At 40.4% G+C, this 24328-nt stretch overlaps 1 long non-coding RNA gene across 9 annotated transcripts in view; it reads left to right on the top strand.

Moving 5' to 3' along the window:
• Positions 1 to 18924, top strand: part of LOC132867250 (uncharacterized) — a 28091-nt gene extending 9167 nt beyond the window's left edge. For 2 of the 9 annotated variants that reach the window (XR_009650704.1, XR_009650702.1), the window contains exons 2-5: positions 14572 to 14646; positions 16012 to 16208; positions 16332 to 17375; positions 17666 to 18924. This is a non-coding gene — a long non-coding RNA (uncharacterized LOC132867250). The remainder of the gene's footprint in view (positions 1 to 14571; positions 14647 to 16011; positions 16209 to 16331; positions 17376 to 17665) is intronic. The other 7 variants (XR_009650710.1, XR_009650707.1, XR_009650708.1 and 4 more) reach the window with 7 other exon arrangements.
• Positions 18925 to 24328: the final 5404 nt, after the last annotated feature.

Below are 24328 nucleotides of genomic sequence, written 5' to 3'. Positions count from 1 at the left end.
GATATACCTTTCAGCATTGATGGTGTCTTTCCAGATGTGTAAGCTGCCCGTGCCACACGCACTAATGTAACCCCATACCATCAGAGATGCAGGCTTCTGAACTGAGCGCTGATAACAACTCGGGTCGTCCTTCTCCTCTTTAGTCCGAATGACACGGCGTCCCTGATTTCCATAAAGAACTTCAAATTTTGATTCGTCTGACCACAGAACAGTTTTCCACTTTGCCACAGTCCATTTTAAATGAGCCTTGGCCCAGGGAAGACGTCTGCGCTTCTGGATCATGTTTAGATACGGCTTCTTCTTTGAACTATAGAGTTTTAGCTGGGAACGGCGGATGGCACGGTGAATTGTGTTCACAGATAATGTTCTCTGGAAATATTCCTGAGCCCATTTTGTGATTTCCAATACAGAAGCATGCCTGTATGTGATGCAGTGCTGTCTAAGAGCCAGAAGATCACGGGCACCCAGTATGGTTTTCCGGCCTTGACCCTTACGCACAGGGATTCTTCCAGATTCTCTGAATCTTTTGATGATATTATGCACTGTAGATGATGATATGTTCAAACTCTTTGCAATTTTACACTGTCGAACTCCTTTCTGATATTGCTCCACTATTTGTCGGTGCAGAATTAGGGGGATTGGTAACCCTCTTCCCATCTTTACTTCTGAGAGCCGCTGCCACTCCAAGATGCTCTTTTTATACCCAGTCATGTTAATGACCTATTGCTAATTGACCTAATGAGTTGCAATTTGGTCCTCCAGCTGTTCCTTTTTTGTACCTTTAACTTTTCCAGCCTCTTATTGCCCCTGTCCCAACTTTTTTGAGATGTGTTGCTGTCATGAAATTTCAAATGAGCCAATATTTGGCATGACATTTCAAAATGTCTCACTTTCGACATTTGATATGTTGTCTATGTTCTATTGTGAATACAATATCAGTTTTTGAGATTTGTAAATTATTGCATTCCGTTTTTATTTACAATTTGTACTTTGTCCCAACTTTTTTGGAATCGGGGTTGTAGAAGAGGAAGTATGTTAACGGAGGACGATGAGGGATAAATCTATAAATAGAATAGGGTTGATTGTTATATTAGAACTAACTTAGTATATGGTATATATGGTATATATTTATTTATGAGGATAGTTTATATATTCATATTTACAGGGATAGGTATGTAGTAGATATTTATTTTTGTAATTACATATTTATGTAGATATTTATGTAGATATTTATGAAGTGTATATATGGTATATAGTGTGTGTGTATGTATATATATATATATATATATATATATATATATATATATATATATATATATATATATATAGGTAATTATATATTAATATAGATATTTATGATGTGTGTGTGTATATATGGTATGTAGTATATATTTATTTTTGTAATTAAATATTTATATAGATATTTATGAAGTGTGTGTATATATGGTATGTAGTATATATTTATTTTTGTAATTATATAGATATTCATGAAGTGTATATAGGGTATATATTTTTATAGGTGTATTAATGTAGTTTGGATTTCGGGGTAGTTAAAAAGGGGTGGGAAATTAAAAAAGTATTGTACTTCTTCCCACTCCTTTTTCGAACAATGTGCGGTGTTTTGTAATGTCTTAGCTCTTTATTTTATTTATTTTTTGTTAATTTCTCGTTTTCTTTCTTTTGTATGTGCAAATAGTTACATTTTTTTTATATATGTTCAAAAATAAAAATAAATTCAAAATTCAATTAAAAAAATTCATTCCTTCATGTTGTAGATTGGTATCATGTCAATAAACCATGCCATTCTGCATTTCCGCACTGAACAAGTTAAGAGAACCCAATACTATTTATACTATAAGGTGGCAGGTAGAAGGAACAATTATGTTAATAATAGCAATTAAATATAGCTCTCGTCACTGTCGAAAAGCGGGGTATAAGAACAAATTTCTTTGTTTCTTTGTTTGCTTGGTGAGCTCAGTGTCTTACAGTCTTAACAATGTTTTTATCAAAACCTTTCATTCAGATTGACTGTTGCACATGTAATACATGCACAGCCTACATGTTATATATGCATGGGTGCCGCCGGGGGGGGAAAGGTTAGAACAATTCTAGGGGCCCAGCACTGCCATGGGGCCCTTTAAGGGGCTGATAATATGCTTTTAATGATTTTAATAAGACTTTTGAAATAACAACAATGCAATATTCCATCTGGTAAAATGAGCTAATTGAACAAGATTGTTTATTTCTTGAGTTCTTCAACATATTGTCATTTAACCCTCCCCCTTTTGTGAAATGGTACGGTCCAGTTCTGGTAGAAGCCCGATGTGTTAAATCTGTGTGCTGATCAGTGCAACGCTACTTGCTGCTGTGTCGCGGTGCAGCAGCCAGCCAGCCGGCAGTGGAGTGCGTACAGTCTATGATCACTAAATATGAAGAGTGGCTGTCAAAAACGTAAAGAAAGGCAGCTGAAAGCTGAGAGGGCAGGCAACTGGTCACTCAGTTTTTCCCAAAGAAAGGTAGCTATTGCTCACGTGTGTTCAAAATATTAGCAAATGGTAAATGAACAGTATGAATGTGGTTGGATTAGCCTATCAAGAGAACACTTTTACAGTTTGTACAGTGACATTTTTTCCATTTTAATAACTGAACTGACTTGTGTGATAATAAACAAGATGAAATATTATGTTATGCTGGTGCTAATAACTAGTGCTAATAACCAGTTTCATAACTAATGGGGTGCCCTAAATATGCACAGATTCAGCCTCAGGGGGACCTCCGCCCTACCAAACCACTGAACCCCCCTTTGGAGAAGGAGGTAAGCAGCAATACCGTACAACCCATAAATGCTTTAGGATTGAAGTTTTTAATGAGCGAGCGCCATATACAGTTTGCTAGATTAAAGTGTTGCTAATAACGGACACCAGTCAAGTGTTTGACATGGTTACGTGTTCTATGATTTATTAGCAGTCACATCACACATTTCACTACCAATTGTCCTAGCACAAAAAGGCATGTGGCAAAATCTTGAATTTTCATTTGTGATTGTAAATGCACCAGAATTAGTCACTGACCAGTTTTCATCTAGTCCCTGGTAGGTTAATACATAAAATGTAATAACAAAGTCACAAACTCAAGGTCCATGGGCTATCAAAAGTCAAATAATGACAATAGTGCAATTGTGACGAGGGTGGGCAAAGTTGGGGGGCCCAAAATTCTAATCTTTCATGGGGCCCAAAATTTCTGGTGGCACCCCTGTATATATGTATAAACGTGAACATAAAACATTTCCTAAATTATACGTTTATTTATACTTTATGATTTTGGTGATCTAGGGATCTTAGGAATAGGCTAGTAGCCTACTTGAGTTACTTTGAGTTACAAAAACAATTTGAGTTGTTATTACCATTACCATTGACACTGCTCCTTCAAAAGTGTTACACAAAGTTGGGCACTTTAAGCCCATTCTAATTGTGTGACTGCATTTTCCTTCAGATACTTTCTTCCTTATCAGATTTGTTTACGCTGAAGTTATGCCACACTTCCAAATGTAGTGTAACTTCAATGTGAATTAACTTTCGCCCGTAGTCAGCTGGGATAGGCTCCAGCTTGCCTGCGACCCTGAAGAACAGGATAAAGCGGTTAGAGATAATCAGATGAGATGAGATATGAGATATAATATATCTCATCTCAGTATCTCTAGCCACTTTATCCTGCTCTACAGGGTCGCAGGAGCCTATCCCAGCTGACTACGAGCGAAAGGCAGGGTACACAAGTCGCCAGGTCATCAAAAAATAAAAAAAAAAGAGGAAATAAGATTGAAAAAATACAATGAAATAAATAACTAAATAAATAAATGAGGGAATAAATAGATTTGGAAATGAATGTGGAAATAAGTAAGTATGACAATTATTTATTTCCAATTTTGTTTACTATTTATTTATGTATTTATATTCAATTGTATTTCCCCATTTTTTAATTTTTATTTCCTCTTTAATTCATTTAATTATTTTTTGTCAATTTTGTTTGGATCACTCCTCCATATTTCAAGACCTCAGACACAAATGGAGGCAACACCAGACTCAACGAGGAAATCACGTGATTGCTCATTCGGTTCATAGCTATAGTTGGGTTTTTTTATTCCTTCACTGTGGCCATTATAAGCGTAAAGTTATTACTTCTGCAGTGACCTATTTAGCATAAGGCATAGAACACTTTGCATTGTGCTCTAGTTCTCCCTTTAGCTCACGAAGCAGTGCAGTCTGTTCTGCTCTCCTATTGGTCCACTTAATTGTCGCGTGACAGCTGTTTTGATGAAGTTTGAACTAACGGCTCTGAGGCCGAATTCTGCTCAAACATCTCCGAAGTAAAGGACACTGTGTGCAGGCCTGATAGCTTTCAGGCGCCACACCGGAATTCCGGCGTACAGACGTGTCTGCAAAAAAAAAAATTCAGGTTCGCCCAGTGATCTGACACTTCTCTTGATCTGACAGGCGCAGCTTTCACTCTAACCCACACCAAGGCCTACGAGCCATTAAGCCAATCAGAAATAGGGTAGGGGCGGGTCTTGGGTTTTGGCTAAACAGATTGATAGAGATTCAGCAGTCAATCCACGTGTGAATGTGTTTCCCACACTGGCAACGCAAAATGTAGCCTAGGTCATGGAACGCAACTTTATGAAGCCAGGGGAAAACACCAAAAATATCGATAAAGGCATCAAGAATAAATGGCGCTGGGCTTGGGTAGAGGAGGTGGGTAGAGACGAAAAGCCCTTTGGAAGCTGGTGTCAAAAGCTCCCGCAACCAGGAACATGCTTCTGCACTTTGTGGGCAAGGAAAATATTATATGGAACGAGTGGGGAAAAAAAGTGCTGTCACGGCACGAATTAGACCCTAGTCATCAAGCAGCTATCCGAGCAATCCAACACACCTCATGTTTGCCGGGGGCAACAGCCATGGCAGATATCCGACCCTCAATGACGGATCGCGTGGCTGATTTAAAAATTCGCTTGTGCTCCTTCATTGCGGAGTTTGACCTGTCGTTTACTATTGCTCATCCACTCATCACTTTGTGTCAGAAATTAGCGGAGGATAAACCCACCCTCACGCATCTGTCCGTCTCAAGGCAGCATGCAAGCTATCTTATTACACATGGTATCTCGCCAGAGTTTAAGAAAAATCTGTCCGACAAGCTAAAGAATTCCCTGTTTTCACTCAATATCGATGAGGCCATGGACAAAAGGATGGATAAAATTCTTAATATTCAGGGCCTTTTTTGAGGACCAGAAAAAGAAATGGCCAGCCAAACCCTCCTCTGTGCCAGTCTCCATCTCATCTGCACAAGCCATCACCTCCTCTGGTCAACAGGCCAGAACACCAGCCAAACCCTCATCTTCTCCAGGCACCACCTCCACCAGCTCTGGACAAGCCAGATGCCCTCCATTTGCCACAGCCTCCTCTTCACCAGACAGACAACATCCTCTTTTTGCACCAGCTTCCCCAACCTCAGCACCAGCTACAACCTCCTCTGAATCAGCCACCACATCCTCAGCATCAGCTACCGCTTCCTCTGCGCCAACATGTTTTTTTCCCACTCTTTTATGGCCAATCCAAAGGATCATCTATACAGTCACCAAACATGTTAAAAAGGAAGGGTTCTGCTAACCCAAAATCCTGTTCAAAAAGGAAGAAATAAGGGGGGGGGGGAGTTTTCTGTAGGAAACTGTATTTGCTTATTCTTTATTTATTTCTCATTGTTTTTCAGTTCTTGAAGCACTTTAAATTATTGTCATTGTTAATGGAACTGAATGGTAATTTTTCTGAAGTCAGCTATATTTTTTAGTTTTCTATTAAATAGTTTTCTCTTAATAGCAAATTGTTTTGAATAAACAACTTTAGGGTTGTAGTATTATATATGGTTTTGTTGCACTGTAACTGTTTCAAAAAGTATTTAAAATAAATGGTGCATATTTTGCTATTATATTTTTTAAAGAAATGAATGTGTCCTTATTCATGTCATTTAGTCAATGGTTAGGCTACTAATCAATTCCTAGTTTACTTTGGAGTATTGTAATTGCCACCTGCTGAGCTTTCTTGGTATGGCTGTAGTATCTGTAGTCTCATATGCTATACAAGCAATAAGTAGGCAGGTATGTGACTAGTTAAAAGCACGGATGGATTACTGAACAGGCCTGCCAGTCCCAAGAGCTCTGGTGCTCTGCACAAAGATGCTACTGTAATATAGGCTTATATTGGGTTTGTTCATCTCATGTCTGAATGTTGTCCATTTATTTTGACAAAATTCACCACAATCTATCATTTAAGGGACTAATTAAAAAAAAATTTCTCCCAGGGGAACATACCCCTGAACCCCACTTGACAATAATGATGATCAGGGTTATACACAGACATGTATCTGGGCCCAGGGGCCAACAAGTTATGTGTTAAGTGTGTCGCATACATAGCACCCCCACCCTGCTCACCTCCCGGGCAGGGAAGAAAGTTCAGGCTCAGGAATTTTTTCCACTATCACCCCTGTGTGTGGACCACGGCAACTTCCAGCATCTGTAAGTTAACCTTTATTTTCTTCAAACGTAAAAAGCACTGTAGTTTGTGCTTCAGGGGGGATTTTATCTTGTTTTTAAGGTGTCATACGGCTTTAGTTAGCATCATTTTGCAACGCCAGTAACACACACACACATACACACACCTTGTAGTGGTTTAGCATTGTTTAAACATGATTGCATGTACGTTTTGCAGTAAAACACTAGAATCATTGAGGGGCTGTGTGTTGCATTGCAGAGTGCACAGAAACGAGCCTAGTTGTTTATTCAAATACCTCGGCACAGAATGCAAGCGGACATTTTGTACATATGCAGCGTTTAAAACTCTTTTTTACCGAGTTCATAATGTGACTTCACATCCTGAATCTGCCAAAGCCGTTGTTGCAAAATTGAAGTGCGCCATTTCGTTGTGTGGGCGCCAAAGTCAAACCGTGAAAGAACCCGTTGCTCATTTAGGAGGGGCGGCCCGTAGCATGTCCAGTAAAGGACTGCAAAAAAGTTTTTACCGTCAAATCATTGTTCACAGCTCATATGTCCCGTAAACATAGAGATTTTTCTGTGCATAACATTGATGTTTTGTACAAGGAAAGTACATGTCAGATCTCTAGTCAGTCAGAAAACGACGGGCCTTATGAGAGCCCAAATGATGCTCTGACAAATGAAAGTCACGAATTGTCTCCAAATTTCACTGAAGATTTCCTCAGAAATTTGTGTCTTTTCTACCTAAAACTTCAAGGACAGCTGCTTCTTCCAGCTTCCTCGATACAATTGGGCTTTACACTAACTTTTTTGCTCACCGGCCACTGTGGCTAGTGGTTTTCCCGAGTCACTAGCCATTCAGCCTTTTCACTAGCCACAATTTTGTTGCCAGGAAATCGCAGTTTTTTCTTCACCATGATACGTTAAAGTTCGGAAGATCTAGATTTAATTATGAATGGCAGCGTATAATGTATCTCTACAGTAGCACTCAAGTATTCAGTGCTGTTAAGGTAGTTCCCTATATGAAAACATGCAACCAATTCAGACAAAAATATAAACAGAGTATTCTGTTTATTGAACTCAAATTCAAGCCCCTTACAATATGAAATATCGTATAATATGAAAAATAACATTCAGTGCAACTGAACTGATTCTAATATTAAAAGTCCAATTCAAAACATTTATCATTGAAAAACATTTGATGTTTTGATATGCAAGTATTGTGTATTATCAAGTATTATTATGTATATTATGTATTATCTATTAATAGTGTGTGTGTGTGTGTGTGTGTGTGTGTGTGTGTGTGTGAGAACATGTGCAGAGAGAGACATTAAATGTCCTCATTACATTCATCATCAGATGAGTCTGAATGGTCCATGAAAAATGGTCTTCGTGACCTGAGGCTTCCAGCAGGCCATAAGTTGATAGCTGGGGCGGGATCAACTTATTTCCAATCGCGTGAACGTTTCTAAACAGCAGCTCCATCCTCTCCAGCTCAGCCAACTTCATGACAGCCAGGGACTGAAAGCAATGCTGTCCTGTAGTGAACCAGCCGTCTTCGCCTGTTTTGATGTTATAGTACCGATGTGTGCATTTGACTTTTCAGTGTGCCTTTATAGTTTCGAGTTTAAAATTACTGGTGCCTGTCTTTGCCAGACTTTCTACAGTCTTCGCAGTACATGGTATTTTCGGTTTTGCTATGAACTAGCCAATCTCGCCTGAACTTCCATTTGTCATTGAACTGTCTTATCTTCCTATTAGCGTCTTGTTCATCTCCATGGCCGTAGCCAGCTATGAGACCCCCGCGGTCTGGACCTCGGTCATTTTTAAGAGCTGAAAATACATTTGTATGCTAAATATTCAACTGGATAAAAAAATAAAGAACATTAAAACATCTCTGTAAAAAGCGCATTGTTAATTATGTTAAATGTTGATTCTGTGTCTGTTTCGTGCGCGCGGCTCTGAGACCAAGAACACAAAAGCGAATGAGCGCGCGACTCGGGGGAGGAACGCAGTGCAGGAGACACGGGGTTTCCATGGTAACCATCAGCGCACTTTCATCAAGCTGTTCAATTTACATTTTTGAAGCAGCGCAGTTATAGCCTGCCTTGTTTGTGATTTTAAAAATAAATCATTCGATAAGCCAAAGCAATAGAGTGGAAAGTTTCAACTTATGTTTGCCTTGGATAACTTTGCCTAAAACATGGTGGTGTATACTGATTGTGTGTAGGTGTAACGGATGCCAGATTGTTAATGTATCTTAGTTACGTAGGCCAGGGGTTCCCAAACTTTTCCATGCCAAGGCCCCCCAAACAGCATTAGCTTCTGGCCGGGGACCCCCTTTGCAAACCCACAGACAATGCTATAAAATATGTAAAGAAACATCAACTTTTAGAATGTTTTCTCTTACTTTTATTCAATATTCAATAATTGTTACATTTGTTTAGCATAAGAATATTATTAACTAGGGCGGCATGATGGTGTAGTGGTTAGCACTGTCGCCTCACAGCAAGAAGGTCCTGGGTTCGAGCCCCGGGGCCGGCGAGGGCCTTTCTGTGTGGAGTTTGCATGTTCTCCCCGTGTCCGTGTGGGTTTCCTCCGGGTGCTCCGGTTTCCCCCACAGTCCAAAGACATGCAGGTTAGGTTGACTGGTGACTCTAAATTGACCGTAGGTGTGAGTGTGAATGGTTGTCTGTGTCTATGTGTCAGCCCTGTGATGACCTGGCGACTTGTCCAGGGTGTACCCCGCCTTTCGCCCGTAGTCAGCTGGGATAGGCTCCAGCTTGCCTGCGACCCTGTAGAAGGATAAAGCGGCTAGAGATAATGAGATGAGATATTATTAACTAACAGGTTTTCAACACAAATATTTTTGCACTGAACAATAAACTTTTCAACAAACTGTTGATAAGAACTGCACAAAAGAAATCAAAACACTCTCAATTGTGTGCATGTGTCATTTATCTGTCCCATAGAGAAAGGGGGCTTGGGGTGCCACATGTTGAGTGGACTTGTACTGCAACAAGGCTGGCACACCTTCTTAGCATGTTAAAAAACGACGATGCTGTAGTCAGAGAGCTAGCAAGAGCTTCTCTCCTGCTGGACCTCAGGAAAAGAAAAGTTCCCCTAGCCACAGCCAATGAAGACAGCTTCCTGAGATTTAGGAAAAAAGCAATGGGAAACTAGACACACGGGCCACGGGCTTTGGGGTCCATTCTGACTGGCCAGAGCTGAATGACCTGTGCAACAGAATGGAGGTCAAGCTGAAATGGACAAGGGAAAATATACTGTCCCAAGCAGGGTCATTTGACACAGTAGTCATAGACCCGTCCATATCTGTGGAAGCCACCATCTGTTACAATGGATTACAACACGCATTACAGAATTTAACAGCAAGGAGAACCCTCCTCAACAGCAAGCAGCTATTAATAAAACGGCACTGGACAGGATTGAGAATGCAGGGAAAGTTGGCAGTCCTTGACTTTGCTGACCACACTGTCTCTCACTCCATTTACAGGAACGCTGCTGTGGGGGAGGACATTCTCTGTTTTATTATTAAGGCTAGACTGCAGGTATTGCCAACAAAATACAACCTGGCATTGTGGTATCCTGAACATCATCAGCCACACTGCCTGATGTATGCTGACCATGACGTGCAGTTGGAGTCAGTCGCACATGTTGTAAATGGTTGCAGCATGTATAAACCACTCTATACTGCACGTCATGATCGCATTGTGGACCTCATCGGCAGTGCTATTGAGCCACTCTTCCCAAGTATGCACAAACATTCACGCTTGATGGCGGAGTGGTTCGGCAGCACTGAGGATGTGTTTGGTAATATCCCCAACACCCCTGACATTGTACTTCAGGACATGGATAGAAAGCAGGCAGTAGTAGTTGAAGTAGGATGTGTTTTTGATACATATATGGACATGGCCTTTTATGATAAAATGGCCAAATATCAGTCCCTACTTGCAGCTATTACCAGCCTTGGCTATTCCTGTACACTCATCGTCCTGATATTTGGTAGTCTGGGGCACGTACATAAATTAACAGTGAGTGGGTTAAGACTGGCAGGGCTTTCCAGAGTAAAATCTAAACAATTGGCGAAGTTCTGCTCGATATCAGCTGTAATAGACAGCCTTGCAGTGTGGCATAGGCGATGCTTTTTATACCCTTGATGTAAACCTTGATAATATTTGAATCTTGCATATGTTAATTTTTAATAGTGGGTTCAAATAAAAGTATTCAAATGTGTGTGTGTGTGTGTGTGTGTGTGTGTGTCTGGGAGTGACAGATGGTTTGCACTAGTGGGAGGGATGGGCTTGCTGGCTCCTACATAGTTTGTCAACCCTGGGCTTAATCTCCGTCAGTGCCATACGCATGTCATTGTCCACATGTAGACGTGCTCTATGTTTGGTTTTGAGTACCTTTAAAGTTGAAAAGCCAGACTCACACAAGTAGGTTGTTGCAAAAGGGAGAAGGCATTTCAATGCCCTGTCAGCCAAGCTGGGATAGTCCTTTCTTACATGTAGCCAGTAGTTAGACAGGGGAAGAGCCTCAAAGTCCATTTTTAAATCCCCTGAGTTTTTCATCTCAATCAGCTCCTCCTGTGACTTTAAGTCCAGACTAGAACCGACACCGGGGGCAAAGGGGTTCCTAACCCAGTTTAAATGTGTGTTTTCGAGGTCAGGGAAATAGTCTTTGAAATATCCTTGGAGGTGCTCCAGGTGGGACTGGATCAATGGAGAGACGGAGCCCAAATCATCACATGACAGCAGCTCCTGGTGAAGTAGTGGGAACATTTCTGTAACTCCCTCCTGGAGCTTGTTTGACCACAGCATGATCTTTTTGGAAAAAGCACGCACTTTATCTTGCACCTGGAGTATGTACATGTCACGTCCTTGCATGCTTTGATTCAGTACATTTAGATGCTGGAAAATGTCTGACATGTATGCAAGTTTGCGGATCCAGGTTGCATCGGTGAACCGATCTGCCAGCTGATGCTTTTCAGATGAGAGGAACTCTGCAACCTCCCTCTGCAGCTCATAGACACGGCTCAAAACTGCGCCCTGTGACAGCCAGCGCACGTTCGAGTGAAGCAGCAGCCCCTCAAAACGAGCACCCATCTTATTACAGAGCAGGGTAAACAGTCTGTGTTTCATGGGACGGGCTTTAATAAAATTCACTACTTGTATAACCTCCTGTAGTACCTGATTCAACTCATTATCCATCCTTTTTGCGACCAGTGCCTCGCGATGGAGCATGCAGTGTGTGGCCACTACGGTACATGTGGGGCCATCTGCTTAATGAGCGAGGTCACTCCACTGATCTTCCCGGTCATTGCCGCGGCTCCGTCCGAACACACCCCCACACAACGGGTCCAGTCCAATCCGTTAGACTCGATGTAATTGTCCAAAACTTGAAAAATGTCTTTCCCAGTAGTTCTTCTTTCAAATGCTTTACAAAATAGTATTTCCTCCACAAATCTTTCCTGTGAAATAAATCTGATGTACACAAGCAGTTGGGCCTCATTGGATAAATCTGTGCTCTCATCCAGCTGAAGTGTGAAGTATTCGCTGGCTCTCACCTGCTCCAACAGCTGAGCAGATACGTCTTGAGCCATGTCGCCAATCCATCGGCTTACGGTGTTATCAGAGAGTGGGACAGCATCGATTTTTTTTATTTTATTTTATTTTTTTTTATTTTATTATTTTTATTTATTTATTTATTTATTTTGGCAGCATCCACACCAAGCAATTCTCGGACAGTGTCTTTGGTGGCTGGTAAAATCAAATCATCTCCAATTGAGTGAGTTTTTTTTAGCACGAGCAATGTGGTACGAGGCTAAAAATTATGCCTTCAGGGCCCACTAGGGGACAGTAGCTTTCTGGGTGAATGCAGCAGATTGCCTGACCAAATGATGATCTTTGCGTCTGAAGAAATCTACTGTTTTTTTCGGCATCTGTTGGATGTTTTTGTACCAAGTGACACTGAAGTTTCGAAGGTTTTAAGCACTCGTTTGACAGGGTCTCCAGACAGAGGATGCATTTCGGGCAATCATGGCCATTTTTCTGTATGGCTGTAAAGCCATACTTAATGTATGCTGCCTCATATTTTCGGATTTTAGTTGGCCAGGACTTTAGTTTTTTTCGCAGCAGTGTCCTCCACAGCAGGGCTGTTGGTTTGTTCCTTCGGTCTCTTCTTCAAAAACCTGTCCATTTTGCGCTAGCAATACGCTAGTTTGAGGAGCAAAGCAGCTTGATAAATGGCGCAAACCGCAACGTCACAGGCAATCGGAGAGATGAGCATGGCAAACAACGTTTCGATATGATGTATTATTATTAATTATATTTTATAATAATGATCAAAAAACTAATTACAATATATTTAATAATTATTTAAAAAATATTTTTTTCGCAATTTTTTTTTGTTATCCCTCCAACTTTCTGAGGCTCCCCTAGCACCCCCTGGCTGCCCCCACTTTGAAAACCACTGACATAGGCTACATGGTTAGGGTATCTTTTGTCCTCATTGCTTGGGCCAGATCAAACCATTAAACAAGCTTAAATTATTCTTACTCTTGCCACATACATGATTTTTTTTTTCAAAAGTAATGATATTCAGTTCAAACACCATTAAAAGTGATTTCAGGAATAGATCTCTTGTGTGGCATGTAATTCATCCCCTCATTTAAATATGTCGAACATTTTTCGACGTGCGCTTTGCGCATAATGGACCTCGGTGATTTTAAAATGCTGCTCCGGCCCTGCTCATCTCTGCCCCTTTTTTCCTGAGCAGCAGGGTTTGAAACTCCAGCTATATGCCACCACATAGTGCGCTTGTCAGTCATCAGCTATGTTGTTGCTTCATTCACTAACTGCAGGTTACCGTATCATTGATTTTATCTGAGACGTTAACGAACGTTCTAAACAATTCTAACATGGTGTCAGAATGTTTATGCAGGTGCTCATGGGAGTTGTAGGCATGTAATATTACATTGCAATGCGTTTATTATATCAGATGCCTTCAGAGAAAACTACAATTAAAATATGTCATACCACAGAATAAACCACCCGCCAAAGTGGCTAGTGGGACTAAAGTTATTAGCCGCCAAAGCTGAATTTTACCCGCATTTGGCGGGTGGGGGGGTGCTAATGTAAAGCCCTGATACAGACCATTGTTGAAGAGATGCAAAACATGCATGAGCTGGGAATGGATTACACCTTGAGTAAACTGAAGTCACTTTTAAAAGATGACGTGTCTAGCAGATGATGCTATTGCTAAAGCCTGTGATTTGTGTAAGAGATTCAGATTTATTTTCTGTTTGTCATCGGGGACCACTGAGAACAACATATTCAAGAACTCAGACTTTCAAAAAAAAAATGTTCAAATACACAGAACCAAAACAAATATCTTTAGGAAATGATGAAAACATGACTCAGAGATTTTCTTACTACATACCCATTAAACAGACACTAAGTTCACTTTTAGAATCAGAATTATGGAAGAATTCAGTGTTACAACAGTCCAATGAAACACACTTGGATGTTTTCTGTGATATAAGTGATGGACAAAACTTTAAGTACAACCAGTTCTTCATTGAAAATCCCGGGTGCCTGAAGCTTATTCTGTACCAAGATGCCTTTGAAATTGTTAACCCCCTTGGTTCAGCCAAGAAGAAACACAAAGTTGTTGCCGTTTATTTATCTGTGGCTAACTTACCTGCTCATGTGCGGTCAAGCACTGATCACATGTCTCTTGTTTCATTGTGTCCAGAGAATGATTTAAAACAGTTTGAAACTGCTAAGGTTTTCTCTGAACTTCTGATGCATTTAAGAGATTTAGAGGAACATGGCATTATTGCAGGTGAAGAAACTATCAAAGGGGCACTGTTCTGTATTGCTGGTGACAATTTAGGATCACACAGCATTGGTGGGTTCACTGAAAACTTTAGTACCTCTCAGTACTTTTGTAGGTACTGTGAAATCACTAGAAAAGACTTTCAAAGTGATCCAAATGCTTGTGGTCCACAGCGAACCCCTGAAGCTTACAACTCGGCTGTCCGTCATCTACAGACTGGAAGCAATCAAGATGTCAAAGGTGTCAAGGTAAACTCTGACTTCAACTCACTAAAGTCTTTTCATGTTTGCCAACCTGGCCTTCCACCTTGCTTAGGCCATGACTTATTTGAGGGTGTCTTATCCTATGATGTTGCACTGTACTTGAAATATTTTGTAAAAACAAAGAAATGGTTTACTTATTCCCTGTTGAACCGGCGAATCAAGCAATTCAAGTACAAAGGATCAGATGCTCTCACAAAGCCATGCTCTGTCAACTCTGAGGCAATCAGGCTTTCAGGTCAAGCTGTTCAAAACTGGAACTTGTTGAGATTGTTGCCTGTGATCATTGGTGACAAGATACAGAATCCACAAGATGATGTTTGGCAGACAACTCTCCAACTCAAAGACATTGTTGATTTGATTTGTGCACAAAAACATTTCTTTGCCACAGGTTGCCTATCTTGAAATAATAATCCAAGAATATTTGGAATCAAGAAAATCTTTATTTCCTGAAACTTCACTTAAACCAAAACATCATTTCTTGCGGCACTATCCAGCCCTAATTTTGAAATTTGGACCTTTGATTAGGTTGTGGACAATGTGTTTTGAAAGTAAACATGGCTACTTTAAAAGATGTGCAAGGCATTTAAAAAACTTCAAAAACATATGCCTAACACTATCAGAAAGACATCAGATGTTTCAGGCATACATCTCAGCTGGCCCGAGATGCAATCAGCTGCTGCTGGTCAAGGACAGTTGTATTTTTTTACTTCAGCCTCTACAGTGATGTAATAAAACATGCAGTAAAAGACCTGGGATTTTCAGAAAAAGACACAAGTGTTTCCACAGATACACAATATAAGGGAACATTGTATAAAAAGGGGCGTTTCCTGATATCAAAATATGAGGAGTATATGGAGTTTGGAGAACTGGTTTTAATTCTGATTCAAAATGAAACTGCTGTGTATTTTGTTATGGATCTACAAACAGCTGTCTATCATTCTGAATACAATCTGTATTCAGTGACAAAACAGACTTCAAGCACTTTGTGTCTTAACATAAATGACTTGGTCGACTTTTACCCTTTGACCTCTTATCAGGTAAATGGACAACAAGTTATTCCTCTGAAACACAGTGTGTTTTCAAAATAGAAAATGTCTTTGTATACCATGATGGAAATCCCACTTAAAACAAATATGTGTGATATGTGGATGTAAACAAACAAAAAAAAAACAGGGAGAGAAAAGTTTGATTAAAAACTTAAGGATGTACATAAATAAAAAGTGTGAATCAGGCATGATATTATCTTTGACACTAAATATAAGTCTCTTTAATCTGTACATAGTTGACTGTGTGTTAAATTAGTTATCTTCTTTTCACACAAAAAAACTTGTCTAACTGATTTTATTCCAGAAATGGCTGAGCAAACATTTCTACGCAGTGCCATCAATGAGATGTTGCCTGACCTTCCAGAGGCTTCAAAAGACATTCTTGAGGAGACATTACAGTCGATTGGAGTGGAAACATATGATGACTTCCAGTTCATTGTTGAGGAAGACTTGCTGTCAGCATTAAGACCAGAAAAGCACTTGCTGCTTGGAAATTCAGATGTAAGTGAAATGTATTACTAGAAACACTCAGTGTCAAAAGCAACATTGAAATGATCAGTTGCAAACATTATGATATTCAGTTCTGATAACTTGTATGTGTTTGTTTTTTGTGTGCTTTTGAAGGCCAGACTCCTGAAACCAGCAGGTCCTCAAGTAATACTTCGCCAGATACTCCTGCGTCACTGCAGTCTTTGTCCCCGCTAAGTGTGTCATCAAACTCCTCCAGCAGCAACCAGACATCTGAAGCAGACTGGGTGGATACCTTTGAGATACCATGGGAAAAGTTCTCAGAGGAACTGATGCAGTCATTAGAGAGAGGAAAACGGCCAAGTCCAAAGATTAGGAGGGAGATGGTCAGGATTGTGGTGTCTGAAATGATGCGAAAAAGTTCTTGCTTAGGTAAAAGGAGTTCTACAGAAGTTGCAAAGAAGATGGTGGCAAAATATCCAAAATCTCTACAAGATGTAATTGGCCCTGGCTATCACTCACTAATCAAACAACTGCAATATCGAATTGAGAATGTGAAGTGATCTACAATTCCAAAAATAAGAAAGCAAAAGTGCTGCTTTGAAAACTCTGACACAGATGAAATTCCTCCAGAACAGAGAGCTGCAATTCAGGACACCTATGGGTGTATCAGCTGGGATGCAAAATGCCTGCCACTAGGAGAAACTGCAGAAAGTCAGCAGCAGAAGGAGGACAAGCTCAAGATGATGTGTTGGCAGAAGGAGGCAAATCCTGAGAAGATGAAATGATTAACGAGGGCAACTTTCTACACACAGCACAAAGATGTTAACCAGGGGAAAAGCATTCGAGATGTCTTGGAAGAGTGGCCACTTTTATTTCAAGACATTGGGATGGCTGTACACTATAAGGAACTCACTGGACTTGGACTGAAGGAAACCTTCATGCGGAACATGGATATGAAGGGGAAAAGACTGCTGAACTACATGAACACTGTGTGAACAAAAACAAAAGGGTTTTCCAGGCTCAAGCAAAGTTGAAGATGGTAAGGGGAGAGCTGGACGGTTACTCTGAAGATGTTAAAGAGACGGTGCTACTTCAATGAAAAGGAGGAAGCAATGTTCTTCTGTGTGGAGGACACATGCCTAGCTGAAGAAGTACAGATGGATAATGTCTCCTTGACTCCCACCATCATCGTGTGTGGTGAGTTTAAAAAATTTTCAGTTTCTTTCTCCTGTTGTCTTGTCCCCTTTCTTTACCTTTTTTCCATCTTGCATGTTTTTTCTAGCGATTTCCTGGTTCTTATATTTTCCTCTGTACTTGTATTTGTGTTCTTTGATTTTCTCTATATTGTTTTTCTCTTTTTTTTATTGGCTTATCCTCTTACTATGTCATGTTTTTTCTTTGTACTTTTTCTTTAATTTGTTATCTTTCATATAAATGTCATTGTTTTGTTGTATCAGGAGTCTAAATGTATTCTTCTTTCTCTTTAGGGCAATTCTGCTTCCATGCTAGACGGTTCATGCTGAGTGTGGATCAACAGATTGGACACAACAAGATCTCCTGCTTCATTTCTGCCCTTTGCATGATGTTTGGGAGCTATTATTGCTTCAACATTCATTACCCATCGGGTCTTGCGTCCACACTGGAGTTTCTGCAGAGGTATGAGATTTACCAAAAAAACCCAAAACAATTATTGTAGAAGAAAAGGATGTATTTACTTTTACAGATGTAACCGGCAGAATGGAGTAGCTGTAAGTGGGAGACTTTTACTTTGACGCTCATAGAGAGCCTTTGAAATCTCACGTTGGGTCCCAAAGTATCGTTTGGTCTCATTAGCGGTTTGCAGTACATGAATTGTAGCATTCGCCAGGGCACCATCGTCAAGTTGGCTGGTGAGGTCTAGAAGTCTGCAGTTACACTACGAGTGAAACTTTTGAAGCTTTGAAATATCACTCCAACAGTGAGGCGAAATTACTAGCCTTCAACGTGCATGGTTGTTGGTGAGTAGGCTATGTAATTTGATTAAGGGTTTTGTAAGATCTGAGTTGGTGAATGCGGGACTGATGACCGTAATTGTTTAGGTATAGCTGGTATCCGAGAGAAGCCAATAAGACGTATGCGGTGTGCCCTCGGTGGTTTGTGTGGTCAGGTATGCACACGCACACCACACACACACACCTTCACGCACATTGATGCTGTGTCAGTACGACATTGTTTGTGTTAGGCAGTAAACCTTGCCAAAATTGAACTGCGTTGTAGATGCAAGCCGTACCAGCGGGGAAGTTGGGCCGGGAGCTGGAGTAAGCTAATTGGCACGACGCCACCATAGCGCAGGTAGGCCACGAGCCTTAAGAAAAAAACTTAACATTTAGCACATTCAGGACACATTCTTTTGTATTCATTGTATCAATGTGTGTTTTAGGACGGTGTACAGTGGTGGCAGAACGTTAATAGTCACTGTTTTGCTTTTATTTGTTTTATGTTTTTATTATTTTGTTGTTTTCTTGGATCGTGCCGGTTTCCTTGGTTAGGAATTTTACTGAGTGCCCATCTAGCCTTGGCATATGCAGCTGCTCTATACTACCCTTCTTTGTGATTTTCTTTATCCCTGTACTCTAAGCCAAGTTGCATGTGTTTTGTGTTGACCAACCAAATTATTGGTGTTGCTTTTATAATAAAAAGAGAATATTAAAGATTAAAATTTTATACTTTTAAACCTATTTTTTAATAAAGAAGTTGTACTTTCTCAGCACTGTTTGGGTTCCTGTGTGTCTTATTTCTAAACCGTTGTCTGCTAGTGAAGGGTCACACAGAGTTAAATGTGACTTGTCATTCTTTTACTTTTATAGCTTGAATCTAAAGTTTATTGCTTCGTGAAGCAAATGTTGATGTAGTTATCACCTTACAGATGATAGGAAGCTGCTCCCCAAATTCAGATTTGTCTTGGCAAAATACAGTAACGATCATTGAATAGTCTTATAGAATATGACATAAATAGACATTTTACCTGTTTTTTTTTTTGTTTCTTTCTTTAATCAAGATGTAGCAAAAATGTTTCTGTGACTTACCATCTTGACTTCTATCATCTGAATAAAGTAGGGGCATATAGGGCAGAGAATTTTTCCAATAGCTCGAACATAACATTGGTCTCCTTGGTTCAGCAAACGCCTTGTACAGCTATTGGGCACATGCATGCATATATGCATAAATACTGTAGGCACTGCACACTAATTATTAATTTAGTCTTAAGAAATTGACTGTCGTCGAAACCCACACCTTATTTAGAGGGTGACAGTAAAAATGTTAAATTCAGAGATTGATTGGAATATTATGACAGAAGAAAAAAAAAGATATTTTGTTTAATCACATCTGATAAATCAAGGCAGTGTTTAATAATACTGGAGCTGAATGTTTTTGTAAATGTACACCCAAAATAGAAGTTGATTGTAGTGTGATTTAAAAATTGCCAAAAAATGTCTAAATAGGTTTGAAAGTTGTTTCTCATCTTACTGTTTCTGATAAAGTCAAAATGGTTGAAAAAAAATTTACATCTGTTTAGCAGGTGTATTTGCTTCATGTTTTATGTTCAGAAATGACAAATGAACACCACATTGAAAAGTTTTTCAAAGGCATGCAAGTGTAAGTTTTTTTTTATTATTATAGATACTCTTTATATGTGGCTTCCTTGTGTTTTAAAGTTGCATTTAAGTGGTAAATGTTTGTGGAAATTTAATGTTTATAGATATTATTTGAAAATATAATTATTACTAAAAAGAAAAACATTTAAAGCAAATTAAAATTCAGTTTTACAGAAAATATTAATAAATTTATACTGGCATTTTAACAGTTTTAATCTGTTATTCAAAAGTATTTCTTCAGTAAGACTAAATGAAATTTCATGGACAACAAACAAACTATTTGTAAATCTTACTGGAAGAAAGTGTAAAATAACAGCAGTATTAGGATAATTCATCAGAAAAAGTTTGTTAAATTTACTTAGTAAAACTGTTTTATTACCAAAAAAACCCTTTTTAAATCACACTTAAAATTTGTACAAAATTATGGGACAATCTGTTTATTTTACAGTTTAACACTGTTGTAATTACTGTTTGGTCAGTAAAACTGTTTACATGTTCACTGTATTTTATACTGAATTATTCTGGCAACCACAGCTGCCAGGTTTTTTTTTGTAAAAACAACAGATTTTTTTTTACAGTGAAGTATATTGACCCTCTGTATATTAATATAGCACATCTGTATATTGCCCTTATGTATTAATGCCAATTATTTATTCCCACCTCTTTATAACTGCTCTTGACTGCACATACTGTTTATACTGTAGCCCAGGGCTTTTCAAAGTGTGGGGCGCACCTCCCCTAGGGGGCGCCAGAGTTCTTCAGGGGGGGCGCAACGTGAGGAAAAATAAACCAGAATAAGTTACTATTGCGGACATTTAGCGAACTTCAGCTAGCCTTTGCCAGATACAAAATGGATCGATTTTTAGTACCTAAAGCTACAGTGAGGTGAGGAGACAGAGTCTGGGCCAAGCAAAAAAAGAAGGAAGTATGACCACGATTATTTAAAGTTTGGATTTTCATGGACTGGATCTAAAGATGCTCCACTGCCACAGTGTGTTGTCTGCCAAGAGGTGCTAGTTAATGATGCTATGAGATGTTTAAAATGTGTAAAACAAGATGTTAAAAAAAAGCACAGATGTTTAAAATGTGTAAAAAAAGAGGTTTTAAAAAAGCACGTTTAAAATGTGTACAAAAAAGATGTTTTAAAAAGCACAGATGTTTAAAATGTGTAAAAAAGAGGTTTTAAAAAAGCACAGATGTTTAAAATGTGTACAAAAGAGGTTTTAGAAAGCACAGATGTCTAAAATGTGTAAAAAAAAGTTTTAAAAAAGCACAGATGTTTAAAATGTGTACAAAAGAGGTTTTAAAAAAGCACTGATGTTTAAAATGTGTAAAACAAGATGTTTTAAAAAAAGCACAGATGTTTAAAATGTGTACAAAAGAGGTTTTTAAAAAGCACAGATGTTTAAAATGTGTAAAAAAAGAGGTTTAAAAAGCACAGATGTTTAAAATGTGTACAAAAGAGGTTTTAAAAAGCACAGATGTTTAAAATGTGTAAAAAAGAGGTTTTAAAAAAAGCACAATGTTTAAAATGTGTACAAAAGAGGTTTTAGAAAGCACAGATGTCTAAAATGTGTACAAAAGAGGTTTTAAAAAGCACAGATGTTTAAAATGTGTAAAAAAAAGAGATTTTAAAAAGCACGGGTATTTAAAATGTGTAAAAAAAGAGGTTTTAAAAAGCACAGATGTTTAAAATGTGTACAAAAGAGGTTTTAAAAAAGCACAGATGTTTAAAATGTGTACAAAAGAGGTTAACCCCCTATGGAGAAAAATCCAGGACCGTGACGTCGCCCGGTAGGACGCAGCCGGGCCCCACCCTGCACTGTAAACCCTGATAAGTTGAGTTTACTCAAACAGTGTTTGGAAACTGGTTGCCTTGAAATTTATAGTACATTAAACTTCAGATGTCTTGTAAATGTAAATTGCTTTACCATGCAGCATGAACTAACCATTTTAAGTTTTTTGTACTTAAAAGCCTGATAAGTTGTATTTACTCAAACAGTGTTGGGAAACTGGTTGCCTTGAAATTTATAGTACATTAAACTGAAATATGTTTATTTGATTGAACTTAATATTTAAACTTTCCTAGAATTCATCTTTAGTGATTATACTTTACATTTTAACTTAACAAGAATTCGATTTACCTGTTAAAGCAATAAAACAAATGACAGTGTATAAAGTTTTTCCATTGCATTTGTATTTTATTAACAAGAAGTGCACAATAAACATTGAAACATGAAACATGTTTTTTCTTTAACCAGATATGTGCTAACATTAATACGTAGCCCCTTAACATTCCCCGTACTGCCAGCGGGACGCTGTATACTTACATTATCCGAAAAGTTTTCAAAAAAAAAGTGTCTCATTCCAAATCCAGAGAGCTCTCCACAGTGACAAAAGCAACTTAGCCAACAGATGAAAATGACGTGAAATTGGTAAAATACCACCTGTAACTATCAAACTGTAAAACACGCGATTTCCACTGCTCTTAAAGTTAAAACAAACATTCCCACCGACAGTCAGGATCCAAAATACTAAGTTCAGAGAAGAAACGTTGGCTGAAGCTCACTCTGAATTTTACCAAACCTCACGTAACCGCTGCTGATCTGTGAAAGTTAAAATGGCGGCTTCACAACTCTGCGCAGATTAAAAAAGAGGCGTGGTCATGACTAAAACTTAGAATTTTAAGGCCATTCAACTTAAACTTATTAACACTTTTGACTATGTGTACAAATTAGTAGAATATACTTAATATTTTTTAGTAATGCAATCAAACTTTAATTTTTACGTACATTGTAATTAGAACATTTAATTAAATACAAAGTCCGGGCTTACAGTGTGGAGCCAGGCCTGGGGTTGGGGCTCGTATGCGAGCGCTTGGTGGCCGGGCCTTTGCCCATGGGGCCCGGCCGGGCTCAGCCCGAAGAGGTGACGTGGGCCCGACCTCCTGTGGGTTCACCACCCATAGAGGTAGCAGTAGGGGTTTGGTGCAGTGTGGATTGGGTGGCAGTCGAAGGCAGGGGCCTCGACGACCTGATCCCCAGACACAGCGGCTGGCTGTTGGGACATGGAATGTCACTTCGCTGGGGGGGAAAGAGCCTGAGCTTGTGCGGGAGGTTGAGAGGTACCGGCTAGAGATAGTTGGGCTCACCTCCACGCACAGCTTGGGCTCTGGAACCCAGCTCCTCAAGAGGGGCTGGACTTTCCACTTCTCTGGAGTTGCCCGTGGTGAGCGGCGGCGGGCTGGTGTGGGCTTGCTTATAGCTCCCCAGCTCAGCCGCCATGTGTTGGAGTTTACCCCAGTGAACGAGAGGGTCGCCTCTCTGCGCCTTCGGATTGGGGAGAGGGCTCTTGCTGTTGTTTGTGCCTACGGGCCAAATAGCAGTATAGAGTATCCGGCCTTCTTGGAGTCCCTGGGAGAGGTACTGAGGGGTGCTCAGACTGGGGACTCCATTGTGCTACTGGGGGACTTCAATGCTCACGTGGGCGACGACAGTGACACCTGGAGGGGCGTGGTTGGGAGGAACGGCCTCCCCGATCTGAACCCGAGTGGTGTTTTGTTATTGGACTTCTGTGCTAGTCACGGTTTGTCCATAACGAACACCATGTTCGAGCATAGGGGTGTCCATAAGTGCACGTGGCACCAGGACACCTTAGGTCGGAGGTCGATGATCGACTTTGTAGTCGTTTCATCTGATCTCCGGCCCTATGTCTTGGACACTCGGGTGAAGAGAGGGGCTGAGCTGTCAACTGATCACCACGTGGTGGTGAGTTGGATCCGCTGGCGGAGGAGGAAGCTGGACAGACCTGGCAGGCCCAAACGTATGGTGAGGGTCTGCTGGGAACGTCTGGCCGAGCACTCTGTTGGGGAGGTCTTTAACTCCCACCTCCGGGAGAGCTTTTCCCAGCTTCCGAGGGAGGCGGGGGACATTGAGTCTGAGTGGACCATGTTCTCTAACTCCATTGTGGACGCAGCTGTTCGGAGCTGTGGCCGCAAGGTCTCCGGTGCCTGTCGTGGCGGCAATCCCCGAACCCGGTGGTGGACACCGGAAGTAAGGGATGCCGTCAAGCTGAAGAAGGAGTCCTATCGGGCCATGTTGACCTCCGGGACTCCTGAGGCAGCCGACAGGTATCGGCAGGCCAGGCGTGCTGCAGCTCGGGCAGTTGCGGAGGCAAAAACTCGGAACTGGGAGGAGTTCGGGGAGGCCATGGAGAAGGACTATCGGTCGGCCTTGAAGAAATTCTGGCAAACCGTCCGGCGCCTCAGGAGGGGGAAGCAGTACTGTGCCAACACTGTTTACAGTGCGGGTGGGGAGCTGTTGACCTCGACTGGGGACATTGTCGGGTGGTGGAAGGAATACTTTGAGGATCTCCTCAATCCCACCATCATGTCTTCCACTGAGGAGACTGAGGCTGATGACTCCGAGGTGGACTCGTCCATTACCCAAGCCGAAGTCACTGAGGTGGTTTGCAAGCTCCTCGGTGGCAAGGCACCGGGGGTGGATGAGATCCGCC

Source organism: Neoarius graeffei, chromosome 19, assembly GCF_027579695.1.
Source record: "Neoarius graeffei isolate fNeoGra1 chromosome 19, fNeoGra1.pri, whole genome shotgun sequence".
NCBI classification, from domain to species: Eukaryota; Metazoa; Chordata; class Actinopteri; order Siluriformes; family Ariidae; genus Neoarius; species Neoarius graeffei.
Note: the sequence above shows the minus strand (reverse complement) of the source record. Positions and strands in the feature narration are given on the sequence as shown.